This window comes from Oncorhynchus gorbuscha, linkage group LG02, assembly GCF_021184085.1.
Source record: "Oncorhynchus gorbuscha isolate QuinsamMale2020 ecotype Even-year linkage group LG02, OgorEven_v1.0, whole genome shotgun sequence".
Classification (NCBI taxonomy): Eukaryota; Metazoa; Chordata; class Actinopteri; order Salmoniformes; family Salmonidae; genus Oncorhynchus; species Oncorhynchus gorbuscha.
The window spans coordinates 97,976,968-97,987,260 of NC_060174.1; positions in this window are offsets into that span (position 1 = coordinate 97,976,968).

Sequence of the window (10,293 nt, forward strand, 5' to 3'; positions counted from 1 at the left end):
GTCTCTGTGCTTCCCTTCTATTCGTTTCCCTCTGCTGGTCTTATTAGGTTCTTTCCCTCTTTCTATCCCTCTCTCTCCCCCTCCCTCTCTCCCTCTCTCGCTCTCTCTCTCTATCGTTCCGTTCCTGCTCCCAGCTGTTCCTCATTCTCCTAACTACCTCATTTACTCTTTTCACACCTGTCCCCTATTTTGCCCTCTGATTAGAGTCCCTATTTCTCCCTCTGTTTTCCGCTTCTGTCCTTGTCGGATCCTTGTTTGATGTTCGCTGTTCTGTGTCCTTGTTCCGCCCTGTCGTGTTTTTACCTTCTTCAGATGCTGCGTGTGAGCAGGTGTCAATGTCAGCTACGGCCGGTGCCTTCCCGAAGCGACCTGCAGTCTGTGGTCGCGTCTCCAGTCGTTCCTCTCTACTGACGAGTGGATTTCAGTTTTCCTGTTTTTGCATTTACCTAGATAATATCCAGGATTATCGCTTTTGTTTAAGACTGGAATAAAGACTCTGTTTCCGTTAAGTCGCTTTTGGGTCCTCATTCACCTGCATAACAGAAGGATCCGACCAAGAATGGACCCAGCGACTACGGATTCTCGCAACACTGCCGTCGAGATCCAGGGAGCAATGCTCGGCAGACACGAGCAGGAATTGTCTGCTGCTCGTCATGCCGTTGAGACCCTGGCCGCTCAGGTTTCCGACCTCTCAGGACAGTTTCAGAGTCTTCGTCTCGTGCCACCAGCTACTTCCTGGTCTTCCGAGTCTCCGGAACCTAGGGTTAATAACCCACCATGTTACTCTGGGCAGCCCACTGAGTGCCGCTCCTTTCTCACCCAGTGTGATATTGTGTTCTCTCTCCAACCCAACACATACTCAAGAGAGAGAGCTCGGATCGCTTACGTCATATCACTCCTTACTTGTCGGGCTCGGGAGTGGGGCACAGCTATCTGGGAGGCAAGGGCTGAGTGTTCTAACGATTATCTGAACTTTAAAGAGGAGATGATTCGGGTTTTTGATCGTTCAGTTTTTGGTAAGGAGGCTTCCAGGGCCCTGGCTTCCCTATGTCAAGGTGATCGATCCATAACGGATTACTCTATAGAGTTTCGCACTCTTGCTGCCTCCAGTAACTGGAACGAGCCGGCGTTGCTCGCTCGTTTTCTGGAGGGACTCCACGCTGAGGTTAAAGATGAGATTCTCTCCCGGGAGGTTCCTTCCAGCGTGGACTCTTTGATTGCACTCGCCATCCGCATAGAACGACGGGTAGATCTTCGTCACCGAGCTCGTGGAAGAGAGCTCGCGTTAACGGTGTTCCCCCTCTCCGCATCTCAACCATCTCCTCCCTCCGGCTCAGAGACTGAGCCCATGCAGCTGGGAGGTATTCGCATCTCGACTAAGGAGAGGGAACGGAGGATCACCAACCGCCTTTGCCTCTATTGCGGTTCTGCTGGACATTTTGTCATTTCATGTCCAGTAAAAGCCAGAGCTCATCAGTAAGCGGAGGGCTACTGGTGAGCGCTACTACTCAGGTCTCTCCATCAAGATCCTGTACTACCTTGTCGGTCCATCTACGCTGGACCGGTTCGGCTGCTTCCTGCAGTGCCTTGATAGCCTCTGGGGCTGAGGGTTGTTTTATGGACGAAGCATGGGCTCGGAAACATGACATTCCTCTCAGACAGTTAGGGAAGCCCACGCCCATGTTCGCCTTAGATGGTAGTCTTCTCCCCAGTATCAGATGTGAGACACTACCTTTAACCCTCACAGTATCTGGTAACCACAGTGAGACCATTTCCTTTTTGATTTTTCGTTCACCTTTTACACCTGTTGTTTTGGGTCATCCCTGGCTAGTATGTCATAATCCTTCTATTAATTGGTCTAGTAATTCTATCCTATCCTGGAACGTTTCTTGTCATGTGAAGTGTTTAATGTCTGCTATCCCTCCTGTTTCTTCTGTCCCCTCTTATCAGGAGGAACCTGGTGATTTGACAGGAGTGCCGGAGGAATATCATGATCTGCGCACGGTCTTCAGTCGGTCCAGAGCCAACTCCCTTCCTCCTCACCGGTCGTATGATTGTTGTATTGATCTCCTTCCGGGGACCACTCCCCCTCGGGGTAGACTATACTCTCTGTCGGCTCCCGAACGTAAGGCTCTCGAGGATTATCTGTCTGTTTCTCTCGACGCCGGTACCGTGGTGCCTTCTTCCTCTCCCGCCGGAGCGGGGTTTTTTTGTTAAGAAGAAGGACGGTACTCTGCGCCCCTGCGTGGATTATCGAGGGCTGAATGACATAACGGTTAAGAATCGTTATCCGCTTCCCCTTATGTCGTCAGCCTTCGAAATTCTGCAGGGAGCCAGGTTGTTTACTAAGTTGGACCTTCGTAACGCTTACCATCTCGTGCGCATCAGAGAGGGGGACGAGTGGAAAACGGCGTTTAACACTCCGTTAGGGCATTTTGAATACCGGGTTCTGCCGTTCGGTCTCGCTAATGCTCCAGCTGTCTTTCAGGCATTAGTTAATGATGTACTGAGAGACATGCTGAACATCTTTGTTTTCGTCTACCTTGACGATATCCTGATTTTTTCACCGTGACTCGAGATTCATGTTCAGCACGTTCGACGTGTACTCCAGCGCCTTTTAGAGAATTGTCTCTACGTGAAGGCTGAGAAGTGCGCCTTTCATGTCTCCTCTGTCACATTTCTCGGTTCTGTTATTTCCGCTGAAGGCATTCAGATGGATCCCGCTAAGGTCCAGGCTGTCAGTGATTGGCCCGTTCCAAAGTCACGTGTCGAGTTGCAGCGCTTTCTCGGTTTCACTAATTTCTATCGGCGTTTCATTCGTAATTTCGGTCAAGTTGCTGCCCCTCTCACAGCTCTTACTTCTGTCAAGACGTGCTTTAAGTGGTCCGGTTCCGCCCAGGGAGCTTTTGATCTCCTCAAGAAGCGTTTTACATCCGCTCCTATCCTTGTTACTCCTGACGTCACTAAACAATTCATTGTCGAGGTTGACGCTTCAGAGGTGGGCGTGGGAGCCATTCTATCCCAGCGCTTCCATTCTGACGATAAGGTCCATCCTTGCGCTTATTTTTCTCATCGCCTGTCGCCATCGGAACGCAACTATGATGTGGGTAACCGCGAACTGCTCGCCATCCGCTTAACCCTAGGCGAATGGCGACAGTGGTTGGAGGGGGCGACCGTTCCTTTTGTCGTTTGGACTGACCATAAGAACCTTGAGTACATCCGTTCTGCCAAACGACTTAATGCACGTCAAGCTCGTTGGGCGTTGTTTTTCGCTCGTTTCGAGTTCGTGATTTCTTATCGCCCGGGTAATAAGAACACCAAGCCTGATGCCTTATCCCGTCTCTTTAGTTCTTCTGTGGCTTCTACCGACCCCGAGGGGATTCTCCCTGAAGGGCGTGTTGTCGGGTTGACTGTCTGGGGAATTGAGAGACAGGTAAAGCAAGCACTCACTCACACTGCGTCGCCGCGCGCTTGTCCTAGTAACCTTCTTTTCGTTCCTGTCTCTACTCGTCTGGCTGTTCTTCAGTGGGCTCACTCTGCCAAGTTAGCTGGCCACCCCGGCGTTCGGGGTACGCTTGCTTCTATTCGTCAGCGGTTTTGGTGGCCTACTCAGGAGCGTGACACGCGCCGTTTCGTGGCTGCTTGTTCGGACTGCGCGCAGACTAAGTCAGGTAACTCTCCTCCTGCCGGTCGTCTCAGACCGCTTCCCATTCCTTCTCGACCATGGTCTCACATCGCCTTAGACTTTATTACCGGTCTGCCTTCGTCTGCGGGGAAGACTGTGATTCTTACGGTTGTCGATAGGTTCTCTAAGGCGGCACATTTCATTCCCCTCGCTAAGCTTCCTTCCGCTAAGGAGACGGCACAAATCATCATTGAGAATGTGTTCAGAATTCATGGCCTCCCGTTAGACGCCGTTTCAGACAGAGGCCCGCAATTCACATCACAGTTTTGGAGGGAGTTCTGTCGTTTGATTGGTGCTTCCGTCAGTCTCTCTTCCGGTTTTCATCCCCAGTCTAACGGTCAAGCAGAAAGGGCCAATCAGACGATTGGTCGCATATTACGCAGCCTTTCTTTTCGAAACCCTGCGTCTTGGGCAGAACAGCTCCCCTGGGCAGAATACGCTCACAACTCGCTTCCTTCGTCTGCTACCGGGCTATCTCCGTTTCAGAGTAGTCTTGGGTACCAGCCTCCTCTGTTCTCGTCCCAGCTCGCCGAGTCCAGCGTTCCGTCCGCTCAGGCTTTTGTCCAACGTTGTGAGCGCACCTGGAGGAGGGTCAGGTCTGCACTTTGCCGTTACAGGGCGCAGACTCTGAGAGCCGCCAATAAACGTAGGATTAAGAGTCCTAGGTATTGTCGCGGTCAGAGAGTGTGGCTTTCCACTCGTAACCTTCCCCTTACGACAGCTTCTCGCAAGTTGACTCCGCGGTTCATTGGTCCGTTCCGTGTCTCTCAGGTCGTCAATCCTGTCGCTGTGCGACTGCTTCTTCAGCGACATCTTCGTCGCGTCCACCCTGTCTTCCATGTCTCCTGTGTCAAGCCTTTTCTTCGCGCCCCCGTTCGTCTTCCCCCCCCCCGTCCTTGTCGAGGGCGCACCTATTTACAAGGTACGGAAGATCATGGACATGCGTTCTCGGGGACGTGGTCACCAGTACTTAGTGGATTGGGAGGGTTACGGTCCTGAGGAGAGGAGTTGGGTTCCATCACGGGACGTGCTGGACCGTTCGTTGATTGATGATTTCCTCCGTTGCCGCCAGGGTTCCTCCTCGAGTGCGCCAGGAGGCGCTCGGTGAGTGGGGGGGGTACTGTCAGGTTTTGTCATTGATTATCATGTCTTGTCTCTGTGCTTCCCTTCTATTCGTTTCCCTCTGATGGTCTTATTAGGTTCTTTCCCTCTTTCTATCCCTCTCTCTCCCCCTCCCTCTCTCCCTCTCTCGCTCTCTCTCTCTATCGTTCCGTTCCTGCTCCCAGCTGTTCCTCATTCTCCTAACTACCTCATTTACTCTTTTCACACCTGTCCCCTATTTTGCCCTCTGATTAGAGTCCCTATTTCTCCCTCTGTTTTCCGCTTCTGTCCTTGTCGGATCCTTGTTTGATGTTCGCTGTTCTGTGTCCTTGTTCCGCCCTGTCGTGTTTTTACCTTCTTCAGATGCTGCGTGTGAGCAGGTGTCAATGTCAGCTACGGCCGGTGCCTTCCCGAAGCGACCTGCAGTCTGTGGTCGCGTCTCCAGTCGTTCCTCTCTACTGACGAGTGGATTTCAGTTTTCCTGTTTTTGCATTTACCTAGATAATATCCAGGATTATCGCTTTTGTTTAAGACTGGAATAAAGACTCTGTTTCCGTTAAGTCGCTTTTGGGTCCTCATTCACCTGCATAACACATTCATTCAGAGTAAGTATTCATATATATATATATGTATATATATATATATATATATATATATATATATATATATATATATATATATATATATATATATATATATATATATATATATATATATATATATATATACAACTAACCATTCAAATACACAAATAAAAGTACTTGTTTTGGGCTGTGTATTTGAAAACATGAAAATACACCCCCCAAGAAATATTTTTGCATTTGAACCCAGGCCTGATAATGTCTGATGGATTCCTGAGTCATTATAATCAAACATGAGTCATATTTTCTCCCTCATGTCTGGTCAAACTACATCACACCATGTATTGGAACAGGACGTTGGTGGCTGTGTTTTAGTAAACAGGGTTTGTTTGCTGGCATCCAGGGTATTGATAGAGAGGCCTGTCTGGCCTGTATGTGCACGGAGCTGTTGTACACAGATAGCACCCCACAGATCATCGTCTGCCATGACTTTGGGTTGAACTGTCACCACAAGCAGTGAAAAGAGGGGGGGTAGTAAGCATTAGCAGTCATCACACTATGGTACCCACTCACTCAGGGATGGGTTATGTTTGCCGGCCTAACTTACAGGCACACATAAACACTCACAGAAACATTCCTCAAATGCTGAGACAACGACTCATTTCATAATGATCAACTCTTGAAAACACCAAAGTTGCATGATGTTTGAGATCACTTTTTACTTGATTGTGGACAAGTAATACAATCTCCTCACTGAAGACAATATCCTTTTTGTCTCTGCACGTGTCTGATTTCATTTTACGTTTCAGATCAAAGGAAACGTATACACGTGTAGGATCTTAACTTAACCAGTATTGTTGCAGCAAAATAATCCTGTAGTAACAGGACATTTAGTCCATAAGGTTCCTTGATCAATAGGCTATTAGCTGGCCAAAATGAGACTACATGAAAAGTGAAATACTGTTAATATAATTGTGTGTTCAGTGAATTTATGTAAATCAAGAAGCTCATCAGCATTTGCTGCAGCGCAGGAAAATTCTCAGCAACAAAATGGTGATCAAATTAAGATCCCACATCTGGGCCTCCCGGGTGGCGCAGTGGTTAAGGGCGCTATACTGCAGCGCCAGCTGTGCCATCAGAGACTCTGGGTTTGCGCCCAGGCTCTGTCGTAACCGGCCGCGACCGGGATGTCCGTGGGGCGACGCACAATTGGCCTAGCGTCGTCCATGTAAGGGAGGGCTTGGCCGGTAGGTATATCCTTGTCTCATCGCCGGGCGCAGTGCGCGCTAATCAAGGTTTCCAGGTGCATGGTGTTTCCTCACATTGGTGCGGCTGGCTTCCGGGTTGGATGCACACTGTGTTACGAAGCAGTACGGCTTCATCTCTCCCGAGCCCGTACAGGAGTTATAGCGATGAGACAAGATAGTAGCTACTAAAAACAATTGGATACCATGAAATTGGGGAGAAAAAAGGGGTAAAAAAAAAAAAACTTTTTTTTTTTTTTTTAAGATCCCACATCTGTATAAGTACAAGTATACTCAGTATACTCAAAGGAACATAATTTGTCTTTCCATATGTAATCATTAATGATACAAAGAGATACTTGGCTAACACCGTACCAACTTGCCTCTATCTTGCCTGTGTTTCCTCACTACAACAACATTGTGGTTACTTTGGAACTGCTATGGAATTACATGGTTATAGTGTATATCGTATAGATTGTTACACAATTGGAACAAGGACTGTGTGATTACAAATCCACTTGCTGAAGTTAATTCCACATGTGTAGCCTAATTACTCATGATACATTTTCTTATGCCATTTTTTGTTGTTCCAGTATATAACTGCACTTTTCAAAGTGACTTTGTTACATGTAACTACACAATGGCAGTTATGTCATTTCCTCTGTTGTCTCTTGGGTGATATGGTCTTGATATGGCGATCTTAATAGACTAGGACTATTTAACACACCTCGCTAACTACAGGTTATTTTGAGTAACACGTTTATTTCCATGTCATCACGTCTCAAAGGGATTATTGAATCAAATGTTATGTAAGTAAAATCGTGTTACCAAGGAGACGCTTGTAATTGTAATGTACCTACTCAGGAGCAAGCAACTGATTGTAATTTGGAGCACAATAGGTTTAATCTTTTTCATCGTTATCTAGAAATTTTAATACAATAATAACCTTTGCAAACTATTCTATTCTAACCAGGGGTGTTTACACACACACACACACACACACACACACACACACACACACACACACACACACACACACACACACACACACACACACACACACACACACACACACACTGTACATAAAGTATAATACTTAACAATAATATCATCACTTGATTATTGATTCAGTGGATAGCAGTGAACGTGTGGACAGACTGGATTATTATTTTAAGCCTAATGAAGCTCTTTGGCTTGGAAAGTTTGTGGGGAGTTTGCACCTGGTCACAGATCAGTGTATAGACCCCCTGTGGAAGTCTGACATGTCCAGGGACAAAAGGGAGATGGAGATGTGGTAGGATGCCAGGATGGTACAATGAGGCTAGATGGTACTCATATCTTTTGAGACAAATCATTTATCAAACCTCATCCACTGAATGTTCATTTGGTTGTTTGGTATCTCTACCTGTTGTATGTACAGTGTGTCATGTATCATTTTTTCCACCACAATTAAAAAGGTTTTGTGTATTTAACATGCAGTGAAATGATGACAGGGCTTGCAGTGCTGATTAAGAATTCTTAACTCAATGGGGGGGTCACAGTCCTAAAAGGTACATTTGAATGATGATTCTCTATTGACAAGATGTTTAGTCAAAGGAGTCTTATGGCGATGAAATCACAGAGGTTGGCCAATTAAACACATAATCAGAGCATGAAAACTCAAAAGGACATCTGGTGCTCTTAGGACTGATCATAGCTGACTCATTGAATAAAGTCTGATTTCCAAAGCAAGCTGTATTTTAGTATGAACTTGACATTTCCTGATCTGTTTCTCATAGCAAAAGATGCACTGAATAGAGTAGTATACAGTGTAGTATAGAGTATAGAGTATACAGTGTAGTATAGAGTATAGAGTGTAGTATAGAGTATAGAGTGTAGTATAGAGTATAGAGTACACAGTGTAGTATAGAGTATAGAGTATACAGTGTAGTATAGAGTATAGAGTGTAGTATAGAGTATAGCGTATAGAGTACACAGTGTAGTATAGAGTATAGAGTATATAGTGTAGTATAGAGTATAGAGTGTAGTATAGAGTATAGAGTGTAGTATAGAGTATACAGTGTAGCATAGAGTATAGAGTGTAGTATAGAGTATAGAGTGTAGTATAGAGTATAGAGTGTAGTATAGAGTATAGAGTATACAGTGTAGTATAGAGTTTAGAGTGTAGTATAGAGTATAGAGTGTAGTATATAGTGTAGTATAGTATAGAGTATAGCGTATAGAGTAGATATATAGATACAGTGTAGTATAGAGTATAGAGTATAGAGTGTAGTATAGAGTATAGAGTGTAGTATAGAGTATAGATTATACAGTGTAGTATAGAGTATAGAGTGTAGTATAGAGTATAGAGTGTAGTATAGAGTACACAGTGTAGTATAGAGTATAGAGTATACAGTGTAGTATAGAGTATAGAGTGTAGTATAGAGTATAGAGTATAGAGTATAGAGTGTAGTATAGAGTATAGAGTATACAGTGTAGACTATAGAGTGTAGTATAGAGTATAGAGTATACAGTGTAGTATAGAGTATAGAGTGTAGTATAGAGTATAGAGTGTAGTATAGAATATAGAGTGTAGTATAGAGTATAGAGTGTAGTATAGAGTATAGAGTGTAGTATACAGGGCTGTGAAAAACGTTTTTCCCCCTTTCTAATTTTCTCTACTTGTACATATTTGTCATATTAAATGTTATCAGATCTTCAACCAAAATCTAATATTAGATAAAGGGGACCTGAGTGAACAAATAACAAAACAACTACATATTTATTTAATTTACTTCAGAAACAAAGTTATGCAACACCCAATGCCCCTGTGTGAAAGAGTAATTGCCCCCTTACACTCAATAACTGGTTGTGCCACCTTTAGCTGCAATGAATCCAACCAAATGCTTCCTGTAGTCGTTGATCAGTCTCACATCGCTGTGGAGCGATTTTGGTCAACTCTTCCATGCAGAACTGCTGCAACTCAGTGACATTGTGGGTTTTTAAGTATGAACTGCTCGTTTCAAGTCCTGCTACAACATCTCAATTGGGATTAGGTCTGCACTTTAACTTGGCCATTCCAAAACTTCAAATGTGTTGCTTTTTAGCAATTTTCATGTAGACTTGATTGTGTGTTTTGGATCGTTGTCTTGCTTCATGACCCAGCTACGTTACAGCTTCAGCTCACAGACACATGGCCTGACATTATCCTGTAGAATTCTCTGATACAGAGCAGAATTCATGGTTCATTCTATGAAGGCAAGTCGTCCAGATCCTGAGGCAGCAAAGCATCCCCAAACCATCACACTACCACCACCATGCTGACCCCAAACCATCACACTACCACCACCATGCTGACCCCAAACCATCACACTACCACCACCATGCTGACCCCAAACCATCACACTACCACCACCATGCTGACCCCAAACCATCACACTACCACCACCATGCTGACCCCAAACCATCACACTACCACCACCATGCTGACCCCAAACCATCACACTACCACCACCATGCTGACCCCAAACCATCACACTACCACCACCATGCTGACCCCAAACCATCACACTACCACCACCATGCTGACCCCAAACCATCACACTACCACCACCATGCTGACCCCAAACCATCACACTACCACCACCATGCTGACCCCAAACCATCACACTACCACCACCATGCTGACCCCAAACCATCACAC